Source organism: Pelophylax lessonae (assembly GCF_965119305.1).
Source record: "Pelophylax lessonae genome assembly, chromosome: 2".
Lineage (NCBI taxonomy): Eukaryota > Metazoa > Chordata > Amphibia > Anura > Ranidae > Pelophylax > Pelophylax lessonae.
Window position 1 is genome coordinate 283,975,840 of NC_138769.1, and position 19,073 is coordinate 283,994,912.

Sequence of the window (19,073 nt, forward strand, 5' to 3'; positions counted from 1 at the left end):
CCCAGGTCCAACATGTTTCGCCGACTCTGCAGACTCTGACTTAAAAAGGCTTTTTAGACACTTGGAAACCATAATAGAGTCATTTTGACCAAAAACTTTTTCAGGCCATTGGAGCCCAAATGGCCTGTTTTAGACAAATCGAGTCTAAAAACGGCTTTTTAAGGCTCTAAAAGACAAAAATACAGTCATTTTGACAAAAAAAATTTCAGACCTTTGGTGACCAAATGCCGTTATTTTGACTAACAAAAGGTTTTTAGACACTTGGAGACCAAAATAGAGTCATTTTGACCAAAACATTTTTTTCAGGCCATTGGAGCCAAATGTCTAAAATCTTTTCTAAAACCGGCTTTTTAAGGCTCTAAAAGACAAAAATATAGTCATTTTGACTACATTTTTTTCTGACCTTTGGAGCAAATGCAGTAATTTGACTAAAAAAGGATTTTAAGACACTTGGAGACCAAAATAGAGTAATTTTGACCGAAAATATCTTTTCAGGCCATTGGAGCCCAAATGGCCAGTTTTAGACTAATCTTGTCTAAACCCAGCTTTTTAAGGCTCTAAAAGACAAAAATACAGTCATTTTGACTAAAAAAATGTTCAGACCTTTGGTGACCAAATGCCGTTATTTTGACTAAAAAAGGATTTTTAGACACTTGGAGACCAAAATAGTCATTTTGACCAAAAAAATTTCAGGCCATTGGAGAGCAAAATGCAGTTATCTTGTCTAAAACTGGCTTTTTAAGACTCAAAGACAAAAATACAGTCATTTTGCCTAAAAAAGTTTTTCAGACCTTTGTTGACCAAATGCAGTTATTTTGACTAAAAAAGGCTTTTTAGACACTTGGAGACCAAAATAGTTATTTTAATCAAAAAAAATTTCAGGCCATTGGAGCCAAATGTCTAAAATCTTGTCTAAAACCGGCTTTTTAAGGCTCTAAAAGACAAAAATTGACAGCTAAAAACGTAGTATTCTGTGGCTGAAGGTACATTAGGCATTTACAGGATAAAGAAGTAAGTGTCGGCCATAAAAGGACCCAAAAATTAGCCCAAATAGGTTTACCTGACATCTAAGAACGTAGTATTCTGTGGCTGAAGGAACATTAGGCATTAACAGGATAAAGAAGTAAGTGTCGGCCATAAAAGGCCTGGTAAATCTCTGGGGGCTGATGGTATCCCGTCGGAGGTTTACAGCCGATACGCTGAACAGTTGGTGCCCGTGCTGCTGCGGGTATATAACGAAGCCTTCCGTATTGGCCGCTGTTAGGAATGCTTCCTGAGCACACTGATGTGCTGTCATGAATCTGCAATCTAAAGGGTTAACCTAGAGCAGACTAATTGCAGTAATTGGCAAACAGGCTGCCTTATTTAAACAGCTCAGAAGCACTGTGTCTTTGCTGACTTGTCTGCAGCTCTTCCTGTGTTCCTGAAGCCTGCTTCCTGTTACCTGTTTGATATCCGTTTTGACCTTTGGCTTGTTCCGGACCTTGTTGACCTGCTGCCCGTCCTGACCCCCGGCTTGTTTGACCATTCTCTCGGATCTCCCTTGTCTGCTTATCTGCCTTCGGATCATGACCGGCTTCTCCCTTGGTGGGGCGGCCCTGAGGACTGCGACCTGGTATCCACACGCAGCAAAATCCATCCTCCCCACTAGAGGCTCTGGCGAAAACCGGTGGATACTTAGATTCCGCACCTCAGGTTAGCCTGTGTCACTTACCTTGGGGGTTCCCGTCTAAGCTCCGCCCTCTGGCACACGTGGGGCCTTCCTCTGCCATCAGGCTACCACTTGTATCCCTAACAGTACAAGTCAGCCATGACGGAGCCTGCAAGAGAAGCCTCACCGTTGGAAGAGATCTGCCAACACCTCGCAGCCCTGTCTCAAACCGTAAAGTCACTTCAAGACGGCTACACACAGCTAGAGGAACGGCTGCGCTCTACGACACTTCAGGGGGATCCTCCTGTATTATCTGCTTCCTCTCCTGCTGCAGCACTCTCTGCACCTGCTTCTGGCCCTACCGTAGTGATGCTGCCACCAGAACCTCGAGTTCCTGCTCCCGAAAAATATTCCGGGGATCACGGTAAATTCCGCGCCTTTCGCAAAGCCTGCCAGCTGTATTTCTCCCTGCAACCTCGAACCTTTTCTTTGGAGACCACCAAGGTGGGGTTTGTTTATCTCCCTGCTCCTAGGCGAACCCCAGTTCGCCTAGGAGCAGGGAGATATCGGCTCCTTGAAGAGGGCAGCCCCCATTAAACTCCTTACGGTCATTTTTTGAGGTCATGGCACAGCTCTATGTTGACCCGCAGCGATCCTCCACCGCAGAAGCTGCGCTTCATGTTCTTCAGCAGGGTCGCAGGCCCGTAGAACACTACGTCACTGACTTCCGCTGCCTCAGTTCCGATACGTCCTGAAACGAAGCAGCACTCCGGTATCAGTTCCGTCTCGGCTTTCAGAAGGACTGAAGGACGAGCTGGCGCGGGTAGGTGTCCCCAACGCCTTGGAAGATTTGATTTCCCAGGCCATTCAAATCGTCCGGTGGCTACGGGAGCGCAGAGCAGAACGATCTCCGCAGCAGTTCAGACCAGCCTGGACGCTACCACGAGTTGCTCATCCTGCATACTTTTCTTCTGCTGGGTCAGCTCTTACCAACCCCGCTCCCGCTGGAGTCACCTCAGATACGACTGAACCTTGGGATCATACGGCCTGGTTTGTCCCCGGAGGAGAGACGCCGTCACCAGTTGGGTAAGCTGTGCCTGTATTGCGGTGAAGCTGGCCACTATGTGCGCTCCTGCCCGGCAAAATACCATAAGTTCATGCCGGCCTCACCATCTGTTGCCAGTTCCTCCCACCTAGCCTTTCCTGTGTCACTACAGCTTCCGGAAGGACTCGTCCCAGTTACCGCAATCATTGACTTTGGAGCCTGCCGTTGTTTCATTGATCGCTCGTTCGCCCTGCATGTTGCGTACCTCTCCGGCTCAAGACTCAGGACCTCACCATCTTCCTGGCTGATGGCTCCCACATCAAATCCGGGCCCGTGACCCAAGAAACTTTTCCCCTTCCTATGGTCTCCTCCTCCGGCCATAAGGAACTGATTAGCCTGGATGTTATCACATCCTCCTTATTTCCCATTATCCTGGGATTACCGTGGTTGCAAGCACATAACCCGCAAGTCAATTGGATCACAGGCACCATCCAGTTCCCATCTCTTTACTGCAAGAATTCCTGTCTACCCGCTCCTCCTGAATTCCCCAAGACTCTGTTCTGTCTTGAATCCGAACCTGATGTATGTTCTGTGGTGCCCAAAGCATACCATGATTTCCTGGATGTATTCAGCAAACGGGGAGCAGAGACCTTGCCCCCCCACCGTCCATATGACTGCCCCATCGACTTGCTCCCAGGAGCCGAAATCCCGTTCGGCCGGATTTACCCACTTTCTGAACGTGAGCTGGACGTCTTAAAGGACTATGTAGACGAAAGTCTGAAGAAGGGGTTCATCCATCCCTCTACCTCTCCAGCAAGGGCAGGTATCCTCTTCGTAGAGAAGAAGGATCACACCCTCCGACCCTGCATCGATTATAGGGATTTAAATAAAGTTACTATTAAAAAACGTTATCCCCTTCCTCTAGTCCCCGAACTCTTTCAGAGACTCAGATCTGCCATCCTGTTTACTAAGCTGGATCTTCGTGGGGCGTACAACTTGGTGCGCATCCGAGAGGGCGACGAATGGAAGACTGCTTCCCGCACTAGATTCGGACATTTCGAATACCTGGTAATGCCATTTGGCCTTTGTAATGCTCCTGCCACGTTCCAACACTTTGGGAACGACATCTTCAGGGATTGGTTGGATATCTTCGTCATCGTATACTTGGATGACATCCTAATCTTCTCAACATCCCTAGAGCAGCATCGCGAGCACGTTCGAAATGTCCTTGGTCGCCTTCGCCAGCATGGTCTCTACGCCAAGGCCGAGAAGTGCGTTTTTGAGCAGAACAGTATCCCGTTTCTGGGGTTAATAATTTCCACAGAAGGAATAGAGATGGATCCTCAGAAGGTCTCTGCCATTCTGGACTGGCCACCTCCATCAGACAAAAAGGGAGTACAGCGCTTCGTTGGCTTCGCCAATTTTTATAGGAGGTTCATTAAGGGGTTCTCTAACATCATAGCCCCTTACTAAGAAGAACGTCCACTTCCAGTGGACCCCAGAAGCTCAGTCCGCCTTCTCGGTTCTTAAAAAACATTTTACCTCTGCCCCTATCCTAAGTCACCCGGATCCTGCCTTACCCTATCTCCTGGAGGTAGACGCATCGGACGTTTCGGTCGGGGCAGTCATCTCCCAAAGACAGGGAACTAGAGACTTAACTCACCCAATAGCCTTCTTTTCCCGGAAACTCTCTCCCGCGGAGAAAAACTATGATGTCGGGGACCGGGAACTCCTGGCAATCAAAGCCGCTCTCGAAGAGTGGAGATATCTACTAGAAGGAGCATCACACCCGATTCTTATATTTACCGATCATAAGAACCTTGAGTACTTAAGATCTGCAAAGCGACTTAGACCCCGCCAGGCCCGATGGGCACTCTTCTTCTCCAGATTCTCGTTCCATATCACCTATCGGCCCGGGTCGAAAAATGTCAAACCGGATGCCCTGTCCCGGATGTTTGATAATACTAAATAAGAGTTGGTACCTGACACTATCCTGTCAGAGAAAAACGTCCTGCTCACTAGCCTGAAATCCCATCTTGAGCAAGCCTCTGCCAAAATTTCCGGTCCACCTGGGATACCCCTGTCACGCAAGGATGGTTTGTTGTGGGCTAAGGACAAAATATTTGTCCCGGAGGGAGTCAGAGTTTCGGTTCTAGCTGCCTGCCATGACCACCCTCTTGCTGGCCATTTTGGTGTTCATAGGACCCTTGACCTCATGCAACGCACCTTCTGGTGGCCTGAGATGGGAAAAGACTGCAGAAGTTATGTGTCTTCCTGTGTTTCTTGCTGAAGGAGTAAAACCACCAGAAGTAAGGCGTGGGGTCTCCTCAGACCACTCCCAATCCCTGACCGGCCCTGGCAAACTATCGCCATGGACTTTATCGTGGAACTTCCACCTTTGGCCGGGTGCTCCGCCATTTTTGTGGTTGTAGACCGGCTTACTAAGATGGCCCACTTTCTACCCCTCAAAGGTACCCCCTCTGCAAAAGAAACTGCAGAAGTCTTCATTAGGGAGATTGTGTGACTCCACGGGGTACCCACGAACATTATCTCGGACAGAGGGGTACAGTTCATGTCCCGCTTTTGGAGGGCCTTGTGTAAGCTACTAAAAATTGAATTATCTATGTCCTCAGCTTACCACCCGCAGACAAACGGGCAAACAGAGAGGACAAACCAGACCCTGGAACAATATCTCCGGTGCTTTACCACCTTCGTCCAGGACGACTGGGTAGCATTACTACCATTTGCGGAATTTGCCTTTAATAATTCACGACATTCCATTACCGGGCAATCTCCCTTCTTTGCCAATTATGGTTTTCATCCTTCCTTTCTGCCCGACGTCCCATCTGATTCCGGAGTGCCCGCAGTTCAGGTCACCATTGACTTCTTCACGAGTAACAACAAACTTCTGCAGGACACCTTGGCCAAGGCTCAGATAGCGTCCAAAAGAATCTTTGATGGGAAAAAGAGGGGAGAACTGATTCTCCAACCAGGTGACCAGGTCTTTTTATCCACAGCTAACCTGCGCTTGGCCTGACCATCCAAGAAGTTGGCTTCCAGGTTTATCGGCCCATTCCCTGTTAAAATAAGACTCAATGCCGTGTCCTATGAGTTATCCTTACCTGATACCCTACGGATCCATCCTGTGTTCCATGTCACTCTTTTTTAAAACCCGTGGTTCCCGACGCCTTCCCCGGCAGAAGCCCTGGACCTCCGGAACCAGTGATGGTGGATGGCGACATGGAGTACGAAGTTGAGGCTGTACTTGATTGCCGGAAAAGAGGTAACCAGCTTCAGTTCCTTATTAAATGGAAGGGTTATGTGCCGGAAGAGAATTCCTGGGAACCTGAGAGTAACATTTATGCCGCAGACCTGATCCAGGCGTTTTTTCTTGCCCATCCTCAGAAAAGCAGTTTGTTGGACACCCGGAGGTTGCCCTTAAGGGGGGGGGGCAATGTTAGGAATGCTTCCTGAGCACACTGATGTGCTGTCATGAATCTGCAATCTAAAACCTAGAGCAGACTAATTGCAGTAATTGGCAAAGAGGCTGCCTTATTTAAACAGCTCAGAAGCACTGTGTCTTTGCTGACTTGTCTGCAGCTCTTCCTGTGTTCCTGAAGCCTGCTTCCTGTTACCTGTTTGATATCCGTTTTGACCTTTGGCTTGTTCCTGACCTTGTTGACCTGCTGCCCGTCCTGACCCCCGGCTTGTTTGACCATTCTCTCGGATCTCCCTTGTCTGCTTATCTGCCTTCGGATCTTGATCGGCTTCTTCCTTGGTGGGGTGACCCTGAGGACTGCGACCTGGTATCCACATGCAGCAAAATCCATCCTCACCACTAGAGGCTCTGGTGAAAACCGGTGGATACTTAGATTCCGCACCTCAGGTTAGCCTGTGTCACTTACCTTGGGGGTTCCTGTCTAAGCACCGCCCTCTGGCACATGTGGAGCCTTCCTCTGCCATCAGGCTACCACTTGTATCCCTAACAGCCGCCTTCCTGCCTCTATGTCCGAAGCTATAGTTGTTTTCCTGCTGAAGCCTGGCAAGGATCCGCTTTTGTCGGATTCCTAAAGGCCCATATCTCTACTCACAACGGATGTTAAAATTCTAGCTAAGATACTGGCCACTAGGCTGTCCTCTGTTGTCCAGGGGGTTGTCCATAGGGATCAATCGGGGTTTATCCTGACCAGATCGACGGCACTTAATCTCCGCCGACTATTTCTGAACCTTCAGATCCCAGTAGACAACCCTGGGAACCGGGCAGTCTTTTCGCTAGATGCCGCTAAGGCATTCGATAGTGTTGAATGGGTGTACCTATGGGAAGTTCTCAAGCGCTTTGGTGTGGGAGAGAACTTTCTGAACTGGGTGTGGGTACTGTACGCTGCCCCCACGGGCAGACTGAGGGTGAACGGGGAGCTTTCTGGACCCTTCTGTTTGCACAGGGGGACTAGGCAGGGCTGCCCGCTATCTCCATTGCTGTTTGCCATGGCACTGGAGACCTTAGCGGCGCGGATTTGGTCCTCCCCTGACATAGTGGGGTTCAGAAGGGGCTCCCATGCAGACGTTATCTCACTCTATGCGGATGACACACTGCTCTACCTAGTGATACAGGGGAATCCTTGCGGGCGGTAATGTCCCTTATTGACTATTTTGGGTCCCTGTCGGGATTTTCCATAAATTGGGATAAATCAGTTTTAATGCCCCTTGATCCCATAACTCAGCCTCTTCCGGACTGTGCATCCACAGTGCGAGTGGTTGACTCCTTCAAATATTTGGGGATCCAGGTGTCTCCTGATCCTACCCAGTATATCACACTGAACCTCGCACCTCTGCTGCAAAGTTCCCTTGTTGGTGGCTGGGCGAGTCAATCTAATTAAGATGGTGTGGGCTCCTCAACTTCTTTATGTCTTGCACAACTCCCCAATCTGGATACCCAGGAAATGGTTCTATAGGATTGACTCCCAGTTCCGAGAACTGATCTGGTGCAAAAAAGTGGCTAGGATTAAATTGGCTACCCTTCAGATGGGCAAGTCCCCAACCCCAGAGTATATTTTCTAGCCTTCCAGGTTCAGCATATGGGGGGCTGGGGTCTTTTGGATCCATTCGATCCTATTGGGTCCTTATTGGTCCCTACTGACTCGCCTCACCCTGTCCTTGTACACCTTGAAGCGGGGTTCTCCAATATGGGGACTCGGTTACCCACACTCGCCTTGATTCGCATGGTGTGGCGCTGTGTCAAGGGGATGTTGCAGATCACGGGTTACCTTCCTCAGACTCCGATTTGGCATAATCGCAACTTTTCGGAACTGTTTCATCTAGAGGGCGCGGAGATGTGGGAGGCCCATGGTGTATATTTTATAGCACAATTGTTCAGAGCTGGGGTACTGAAATATATTCAAGACTTACAGAGGGGGTTTGATGTTCCTAGGCACTGTTTCTTTCGCTACCTACAATTGAGACACGCGATGATGGCCCAGGCAGGCTTGGCTTCTTTGACACCCGACACTCACTGCCTGTTGGGTGAGGTGTTTCGGGTCTCGGACAAGAATATGATCTCACAGGTTTATGTCCTTCTGTTGGGATCCGTGCAGGACCCCTCTTCCCTCCCTGCTCGTGCGGGGTGGGAGGGGGGATCTTGGACCCATAGATGGGGAGACGTGGGATCTTTGCCTCTCATCGATCCCTTTGGTGTCGGTGTCGGCCTCCCATAAGATATCTCACTTATTTCTGTTTCACAGAGCATACAGAACACCGATGCAGCTGTACCGTTGGGGACGCAGATCTACTCCCTTGTGCCCCAAATGTGAGAGAGACCAGGGTACACTTATACACATGATGTTTAGATGTCCCAAGCTGTTTCGCTACTGGGGGAAGGTAATTGACACGATCTCTAAAGTGTATAATTTTCAGCTACTAAGGGATCCTGTGGTCTGTCTACTTGGTGCTCTGGAGGTGGACACTCTGACCCCAAATGCTCACGTTGCCGTGTTGCGATTGTTGTATATTGCTCGCAAATTAATTACTAGATTTTGGATCGCCTCCAGGGTGCCGAGCATGGGCCAGTGGATAACACAGGTCAATGCCTCTTTAATCAGGGAAAAGCTGACATACCAGCATTGAAATGCTCACAAGAAATTTGCCTCGTTATGGCAACCTTGGTTGGATGACCCGGCCTTGGCTCCCCCCAACTGGTTATGGATCGGCTGCTCATTGGATAGGGTAGCATTTCTTGAGAAGAGTGCAGAGTCCTCCCATCCTTTCCCTTCCTTTCCCCCCTCCCCCCTCCCTTTAAGTTTTCTGCCACTGTTTTCCTTTTTTCCCTTCCCTTCTCCTTTGCACTTAGTACTTCAGGTGGGTTTTTGCTACTTTACGGAGGTGTGTGCTATATTGCTAGATGTTCATGGTCCTATTACTATTGGGAGGGAATAACTGTATGTTTTTATTTATCCTTCACGTATGCACATGGGAACATGCTAAGGTTTGTTTACTTGGCTGTAATTTTCACCTGAATGCGATGGTTTATGGATGACCTTTTCCTGTACTGTTGCTGTTATATCCTTTATATATTTGTATTTTTCCGAACACTGGTTCTGTAACTGATTATGTCTACCGTTCATGTTATTTATTCAGTGTACTGTTTATACTCAATAAATATTAAAACATTTTTTAAACCTTTGGTGATCAAATGCAAAAAAATAAATGCTTTTTAGACACTTGGAGACCAAAATAGAGTCATTTTGACCCAAACAAATGTTTCAGGCGGTTGGTTACCAAATGCAATTATCTTGTCCAAAACCGGCTTTTTAAGACTCTAAAAGACGAAAATACAGTCATTTTGACTAAATGTTTATTTCAGACCTTTGGTGACCAAATGTAGTTATTTTGACTAAAAGGGGCTTTTTAGACACTTGGAGACCAAAATAGAGTCATTTTGACCAAAAAATGTTTTCAGATCACTGGTTACGAAATGTAATTATCTTGTCTAAAACCGGCTTTTTAAGACTCTAAAAGACAAAAATACAGTCATTTTGGCTAAAAAAGTTTTTCAGACCATTGGTGACCAAATGCAGTTATTTTGACTAAAACAGGCTTTGGAGACCTAAATAGAGTCATTTTGACCAAAAACATGTTTTCAGACCATTGGTTACCAAATGCAGTTATCTTGTCTAAAAGCGGCGTTTTGAGACTCTAAAAGACAAAAATATAGTCATTTTGGCTAAAAAAAGTTTTTCAGACCTTTGGTGACCAAATGCAGTTATTTGACTAAAAAAGGCTTTTTAGACACTTGGGAGACCAAAATAGAGTAATTTTGACCAAAAACATGTTATCAGGCCTTTTGTTACGAAATGCAATTATCTTGTCAAAAAGCGGCGTTTTAAGACTCTAAAAGACAAAAATACAGTAATTTTAGCTAAAAAAAAGTATTTTGACTAAAATAGGCTTTTTAGACACTTGGAGACCAAAATAGAGTCATTTTGACCCAAACAAATGTTTCAGGCGATTGGTTAGAAAATGCAATTATCTTGTCCAAAAGCGGCTTTTTTAGACTCTAATAGACGAAAATACAATCATTTTGACTAAATTTTTTTCTCACACCTTTGGTGACCAAATGCAGTTATTTTGACTAAAAAAGGCGGTTTAGACATTTGGAGACCAAAATAGAGTCATTTTGACCAAAAACATGTTTTCAGGCCATTGGTTACCAAATGCAGTTATCTTGTCTAAAAGCGATGGTTTGAGATTCTAAAAGATAAAAATACAGTCATTTTTGGTAAAAATGTTTTTCAGACCTTTGGTGACCAAATGCAGTTATTTTGACTAAGAAAGGATCTTTAGACACTTGGAGACCAAAATAGAGTCATTCTGACAAAAACATTTTTTTCAGGCCATTGGTTACCAAATGCAGTTATCTTGTCTAAAAGCGATGGTTTGAGACTCTAAAAGACAAAAATACAGTCATTTTGGCTAAAAAAAGTTTTTCAGACCTTTGGTGACCAAATGCAGTCATTTTGACAAAAAAGGCTTTATAAGACACTTGGAGAGCAAAATAGAGTCATTTTGACCAAAAACATGTTGTCAGGCCTTTTGTTACGAAATGCAATTATCTTGTCTAAAAGCGGTGTTTTAAGACTCTAAAAGACAAAAATACAGTAATTTTAGCTAAAAAAAGTATTTCAGACCTTTGGTGAACAAATGCAGTTATTTTGAAAAAAGAGGCTCTTTAGACACTTGGAGACCAAAGATAGAGTCATTTTGACCAAAAAAATGTTTTCAGGCTATTTGTTACCAAATGCAGTTATCTTGTCTAAAAGCGGCGTTTTGAGAATCTAAAAGACAAAAATACAGTCATTTTGGATAAAAGTTTTTCAGACCTTTGATGACCAAATGCATTTATTTTGACTAAAAAAGGCTTGTAAGACACTTGGAGACCAAAATAGAGTTATTTTGACCAAAAACATGTTGTCAGGCCTTTTTTTAAGAAATGCAATTATCTTGTCTAAAATCGGCGTTTTAAGACTCTAAAAGACGAAAATACAGTAATTTTAGCAAAAAAAGTATTTCAGACCTTTGGTGATCAAATGCATTTATTTTGACTAAAATAGGCTTTTTAAACACTCGGGAGACCAAAATAGAGTCATTTGGGAGACCCCCTGGGAATACCAGGTGCTGCAGACTTTTGCCTTTTGCTTTATTCGTTGGCTTTCTTTTTGTTTCTCCTGAGGTGCCATCTTGCCATGGCCAAGTTCAAAGGGGTCAATGGTGGCAGTGGTTATTGCCTATGGCCACATCACCCTTAACGCGCCCAATCTCGTCTGATCTCGGAAGCTAACCAGGGTCGTGCCTGGTTAGTACCTGGGAGACCACCTGGGAATACCAGGTGCTGTAGGCTTTTGGCTTTTCCTTTATTCGTTTGCTTTCTTTTTGTTTCTCCAGAGATGCCATTTTGCCATGGTCAAGTTCAAAGGGGTCGAGGGTGGTAGTGGTGATCGCCAATGGCAACATCACCCTGAACGCACCTGATTTCGTCTGATCTCCTAAGCTAAGCAGGGTCGGGCCTGGTTAGTACCTGGATGGGAGACCACCTGGGAATACCAGGTGCTGTAAGCTTTTGGCTTTTCCTTTATTTGTTGGCTTTCTTTTTGTTTCTCCTGCGGAGCCATCTTGCCATGGCCAAGTTCAAAGGGGTCGAAAGTGGCAGTGGTGATCGCCTACGGCCACATCACCCTGAACGTGCCTGATCTCGGAAGCTAAGCAGGGACGGGACTGGTTAGTACCTAAATGGGAGACTGCCTGGGAATACCAAGTGCTGTAGGCTTTTGGCTTTTTTTTTTTTTTTAAACAATCTTTATTTTTCAACATATAACAAAATCACACCGTACAAGGAAAAAAAAAAAAAGAACGCACAGTAGAAACAGCAAGTCAAACAATTGGCAAAGTGACAAGTGTTGCATGAGGGGAGCAGCAATCCTAGGCATCAAAAGGTGCTGTAGCTCCGCATACTACAGTAAGCCTCCAGGGCCGGTGATCCGAAGCCCAGGGGCGAGAGGCATGCCACCATGCGCCAGAGGTGGACACAAAAACGGAGCACTCAGGCCGCCAGGTGTGCGAAAAGGAAAGAAAAATCAAAATAGGAACAGCACCCCATCGGGGCCCTCCGGCGGGATACACCCAGAGAGAGGGGGGCTTAAAAAAGAGGCCTCCAACAAACCGCTCTCCGGGAAGTCGCCCCAACAGAGGACAGTCCCATCTCTCGACCCACCACCCAAGCCGGGCAGCGGGGAGGGGGGGGCCAGGCACCCACCACACCACAGCACCCCGTACTAATAGCAGACGGGGTGTCCACGACCCAGTGGGTCCACGGACACGACGCCGGCAGCATGCCTGTCGCCGGGCACATACAACACAAGCAAGTGGCATCACACAGTCAGTGAGAGAAATAGAACGAAAGGGGGAGAGTATCAGAAGTAGGGGGAAACAAAGAGGGGGAACAGCAGGAAAAGAAGAGGGGGGGGAGAGAGAAACGTACCTGCTATCATCCGGGGCACACCCATCTCCACCACGCATCCCATCCACCGCCCTCCAACAGCCGGCTACACGCAGCTTCCAGTGGCCACCTAAGGAGAGGGGGGCACTGGACCCAGGGGTCGGGCTGGGGGCGAAGGGCCCGCCAAGTCCGTTAAGGATGGGTCAGCAAGCACTAACAGGGCCCTATCGAGGCTGGAGGGCACAAGGGCAGGGTCACCAATGTGATCCAGCCAGGGTCTCCACTTCTCAGCATCGCGGTCCCCAGTTCCCCTGCATTTAGCAAGCCATTCCTCCGCATCTCTGATGCCGTCAACAACTCGCCTCCACTCCGAGCCGCCCGGCACCTGCGGCCTCTTCCAGTACATAGGGATTAATCTCCTGGCAGCATTGAGGAGATGGGGCAGTATACTGCGTCGGTATCGGCTAATCGGCAGGCATGGAACGTGCAGCAAGAAGTGGAGGGGGTCGAAGGGAACCTCAACATCCAGGATGGCTTTAATCTGATCGCGGATGTCCCGCCAAAAGGGGGCAATGACCGGGCACTCCCACCAAATATGGAGGAGAGTACCACGGCCACCACACCCCCTCCAGCAAGTAGCAGGGACGGAGGGGAAAATACGATGAAGGTCGGCAGGGACCCTGTACCATCGAGTCATAATTTTGTAATTCGTCTCTTGCATTTTGGAATCTGTGGAGCTCGAGTGCGTAAGCTGGTAGAGATGAGCTGACCTCGTCTCTGAAAGTTCCCGGCCCAAGTCCCGCTCCCATGCCCGCAGGAATCCGGGCCTGGAAGCAGGAACCGCCTCCCCCAGTAGCTGGTACATTTCCGACACAAGACGAGGGGCCGCCTCGTCCTGTATGAACAAACGTTCAAAGGGTTTGAGAGAGGCAGGAGGGCGAATCGAGGGGCCGTAAACCCGGAAGAAATGGTGCAGTTGGCGGTATTTCCAGAAATTAAGTGGGGAACCACCCCGACGGCCTCCCAGCCGCTCGTAAGGCAACAGTCTGCCCCCCTCCAGCAGCTTACCACAACTAGCGTTCCCATCATCCACCCAGGGGTCAAAGAACGACATCTGCTCACCCGGAGGAAACCAGAGGAAACCCCCCAGGGGCGCCAGCGGGGAAACAGGGGGCGCCAGGTCTAGAAGCTTATTGATGCGATCCCAGGTGTCCAAGACCTGGGTTGTCAGAGGAGACGTATAAGTCGACAGCCCCCTGTATTCCCGGGACAGCCAGGGAGCATAGGACAGGTTCCTACCCGCCATACACTTCTCCAAGGAAACCCAAAGCTTGGAGTGGGTGTGGAAACGCCAGTTCAAAATACGTTGTAGAAAAACCGCCCTATAATAGCGACGCACATCTGGCAGGCCAAGGCCACCCAGATTTTTCGGGCGCTTCAGGGTAGTCAGTGCGAGGCGGGGGCGCTTCACGTTCCATACAAAATCAATGAGCATGCCGTCAAGGTGAGTGAAGAAACCGCGGGCAGGGGGATGGGTAGCATTTGCAAGTAAAACAGCACCCGAGGGAGGACAGTCATTTTAACAATGTTAACCCTCCCTAGCCAAGTGAAAGCCGTCTTAGTCCAATGGAGGAAGTCCTGTTTGATGTTAGATAGCAGTCGGGGGTAGTTCTGAGCGTATAGCGTGTCAAAGCTGTTGGTAAGTTGGATCCCGAGGTACCTCATAGACGTGGCGGTCCATGTGAAGGGAAAGGCAGCCCTAAGGGCCCCGGAGAGGGACGAGGGGACGGACACCGGCAGTATCTCCGATTTGGTGAGATTTATTTTAAAGTTGGAAACAGCGCCAAAGCGCTCCAGTTCCCGCATCAGGACCGGCAGCGAGAGCAAGGGGTCAGTGAGATGGAATAACACATCATCAGCGTAGGCCGAGAGTTTGTGCTCCATGTTGCCTACCGTCACACCCCTAATATCGCCATTCGCCCGAACCCTGCTCAAGAAAGGTTCCAGAACAAGGGCAAAAAGAAGGGGCGAAAGGGGGCACCCCTGCCTGGTACCGTTCCTGATCGGGAAGTCCGCTGACAAGTAGCCATTGACCCGAACCCTGGCCCTAGGGCCCGCATACATCGCCAGAATCCAAGCCATCATACGGGAGCCGAGGCCCAGGGACCCCAGCACCGCCTGCATATAGTGCCAGTCCACCCGATCGAACACCTTTTCGGAGTCGGTCGAGAGGATCAGGTAGGGCGGGGACTCAGGGTGCGATTTGGCCCAGTGGATCAAGTGCACAGCCCGGATGGCGTTATCCCTAGCTTCCCTACCAGCGATGAAACCCGTCTGGTCTAGGTGGATGAGGTGGGGCATTAAGAATTTCAGGCGGTTGGCCAGGATTTTAGCGAGTATCTTCACGTCCGAATTTAGTAGTGAAATAGGGCGGTAGCTCTGCGGGGAGGTGGGGTCTTTGCCCTCCTTAGGGAGCACCGTGATATGCGCCAGCAACGCCTCCGGGGGTACCGATCCACCCGAGGCCAGGGAATTAAAGTACCTACACATCGGCCCCTGCAATAGCGGGAGGAATGTCTTGTAGTAAGCTTTTGTGTAGCCATCGGGGCCCGGGCTCTTGCCGTTAGGCAGGGAGAGGACAGTATTTTCCAATTCTAGCATAGTGATAGGAGCCTCCAAAGAGGAGCGCTGTTCTGCCGTCAAGGAGGGAAAGGCATGATCTGAAAGGTAGTCCCGGATTGCACCAGTCTTAGCGCGGCGAGCGGCAGAAGAGTCTCGGCCTGACAGGTCATAGAGGCCGGCATAGTAAGTCCGAAAACAGTCCGCTATGTCAGAGGGCTTGTGCACCAGTCCTCCCGAAGGGGCTCGCATTTTGGGTACACAAAGTCCGGCCCGTTGCCTACGCAGCGCCCGGGCCAGCATCCGCCCACATTTGTTGCCATGCTCATAGAACTTATGAGAGACGTGGCGAAGACGAGCCCAGACGCCGCGGTCCAAGAGGCGGGAAAAGAGCACCCGTAGCTCCGTCAGGCGGGCCAAGGCATCAGGGTCACCAGATTGCTTATGAGAAAGCTCGGCCTGTTGAAGGGAGGTCAAGACTCTAGCAAAGTCCGCCTGCCGTTCCTTCTTAAGTTTGGCACCCAAGGAAATCAATTCCCCCCGGACAACCGCTTTATGGCCCTCCCACACCACCCCCTCAGGCAGACCGTCCGATCCATTCTCAGCAAAATAGCACCGCAAGACCTCCGAAACTCTAGAGACAACCTGTGAATCATCCAGCAAGTTTTCATTCAACCGCCATGTCCAGGACCTATGGGTGCTAGCAGGCAGGGCAAGTTCCATCAGGACCGGTGCGTGATCAGAGATCGTGATGTTGCCAATCGACGATCTCCGCAGGCACTCCAAGGAAAGCTGATCAACATAAATGACGTTGATACGCGTATAGACATCATGTAAAGAGGAATTGTAACTAAAATCCTTGTCCTGGGGGTGAAGAATCCGCCAGGAGTCCACCAAGCGGAGAGATAGGAGGGTCTTGCGGTAATGTTTGAGAAAAGCGAAGGAGTGGGAGGATCTGCCATGAGAAGTGTCCAGGAGGGGGTCAAAGCAGACATTAAAATCGCCCCCTACCACCAGGGACCCTTCCCTAAAGTCAGCTAAACGTGCAAGAGTGGCATCTAGGAAGGTGAGTTGCCCCGTATTGGGAGCATAAAGTGAGGCCAGCGTGACCATTTTGCCGTGGAGCGTTCCCTTGAGGAACACAAAGCGTCCCTGGGGGTCGACTACATGGTCGACAGGTTGAAAAGGACAGGCCCGGTGAATGGCAATAGCCGTACCTCGGGATTTGCTAACAGGGGATAGGCTATGGTACCATTGACTATAGAGGTGCGTAGGGAGCTTTGGGAGGGAGCGGGGGGTAAAGTGGGTCTCCTGCAGGAGAACCACCTGCGCCCCGAGCTTCTTCAGTTCCCACCACAATCTGTTCCGTTTGTGCGGGGAGCACAGGCCCCACACATTGTATGACATTACCTTAAGTGATGACATCACGAGACCAGGGTTGCGACGGACCAGCAAGGAGGCAGCGGGGATAACGTGGAGAGACGAGGAGAACCGGCTTCCGGATGTGCAGGCACGAGGGAGGAAAAGAACAAAGAAAAGAGGGTAAGTAAAATACAGCAGTCATGACAGTAATACCACAGTCAATCAAGTAAGAAAAAAATACAAAAAGATAACCCATAAAAAGGAGAAAGAAAAAATTTTTGAGGTTGACCGAGAAACCGAGCAACCACCCTACCCCAATAGGGGAGGGAACTAAGGGCCGGGCCGAGTGTGACACCCCAGAAGGAGAGGCACACTGGGCAGCAGCCGCAGTCCACAATAGGGGACTAAAACCACAGGGGGTAACCTACTGGGGGAACGTAGGCCGACCACCAAGGGGAAGACACCCACAGAACCAGGGCAGGGACCAACAATAAAAAACAAAAACAAAAAAAAAACAGGGGACCCAACCCGCACCCGCCCAACAGGTTCCTGGTGAGAAAAAGGGGCCAAGGGGAGAGAAAAGGACCCTTCTCCACCCCCCACCCCCCCAGCGGAAGGATCCCGCGGACAACCGGGCCAAGGCAAGAACACCGGGAGATTGCAAGGCACAGTTCAGAGTCCCAAGCAGGATCCCCAAAACACATGTAATAGGGCACCAGCAGAACCAGGGTCATAGGCAACTAAGATTCAGCAGGAGGGGAGGCCACGCCGGGACCCTCCACATGGCGAGGACGTTGAAGTCTGCGTTGCCGGCGGGGAGCCGGTTGCCAGGGCTGAGGTAGGCGGACAGACGACATTTCGGGCAGGGTTCTCCAGTCCGGAAAGTCCACAGGTCCCAGGCCCAGGGCCGATAGGAACCCCTGGAGGTCGTCTTTGGTGCGTAGGGTAGCCGAGACATCACCTCTAGTAGCTTGAAGATAAAAGGGGAAGCCCCAGTGGTAGGTGAGGCCAGCAGCTTGAAGCGACTCGAGCAGAGGACGAAGAGCCCTGCGTTGCATAAGGGTGTGGCGCGACAAATCCTGGTAGAAGTAAAGACGTGCACCATCAAAGTCAAAAAAGGGCTTGTTTCTCATCTTCTGCATTATATTGTCTTTAACGGTGTATTTATGGAGCTTACAGATGACGTCACGTGGATTGTCAGCGTCTTGTGAAGGAGGTCGCAGGGCCCTGTGCGCCCTATCAATTTCAATAGGGGCAGTGGCAGGGAGGCCCAAAATCTCTCTGAATATGTCCGTCAGTGTGGGGACAATGTCCCTAGGGGCCGTGGCTTCAGGGAGGCCCAGAATCCTGATATTCCCCCGGCGGCTGCGATTTTCAAAGTCGTCAAGTTGGGAGAGCAGGGCCTCAATTTTCTGATCCTGTCCAACACAGTGTGCCTGTAACTGGGAAATGATAGGGAGAGCTGCATCCAGGCGCTGTTCTACAGACTCCACCCGGGATCCCAAGTGAGAAGTGTCCACCTTCAGCTGAGCAATATCCTCTTTAAAGGCAGTCTCAACCCTGGAGATGAATCTGTCCAGGTCTGCCTTAGTAGGAAGGGCCCAAATGTGCCTCCTCAGGTCCCCATCCCCCAGAGTGTCTGTGAGACCGGGACCCCCCTCCTGGGACTCCGAGAGGCAGGGGGTGGCAGCAGGGATCGGGGTATGCACCGATCGCTGTGGAGAGAGCCTAGTGTCCGTGCTCCATGCAGGGCTGGCCGTAGGATGCGGTGAGGCCGGCGTCTCCTCCGCCGCCATCTTGGATGGCTGTGGAGCCCGGCCGCGGACCTCGGGGAAGAAGGCCGGGATGCGGCCCGGCGTGGAACGATCCGGCCGCGGCGGTTGTGAGGCAGTCCGGCGTCGGGAGGGCATCGCTGGAGCCGACAGGGAAGTAGGAAGCTGGCGGATTCTAATGGTAATGGCTGTGGCGGGTGCGGAGCCGAGGCAATGTGCGTCCTCACTCCTCCATGGTCAGGACACGCCCCCAGGCTTTTGGCTTTTCATTTATTCTTTGGCTTTCTTTTTGTTTCTCCTGAGGTGCCATCTTGCCATGGCCAAGTTCAAAGGGGTCGAGGGTGGCAGTGGTGATCGCCTATGGCCACATCACCCTGAACGAGCCTGATCTCGTCTGATCTCGGAAGCTAAGCAGGATCGGGCCTGGTTAGTACCTGGATGTGAGACCGACTGGGACTACCAGGTTCTGTAGGCTTTTGGCTTTTCCTTTATTCGTTGTCTTTCATTTTGTTTCTCCTGAGGTGCCATCTTGCCATGGCCAAGTTCAAAGGTGTCGAGAGTGGCAGGGGTGATTGCCTACAGCCACATCACCCTGAACGTGCCCTATCTCGTCTGATCTTGGAAGCTAAGCAGGTTTGG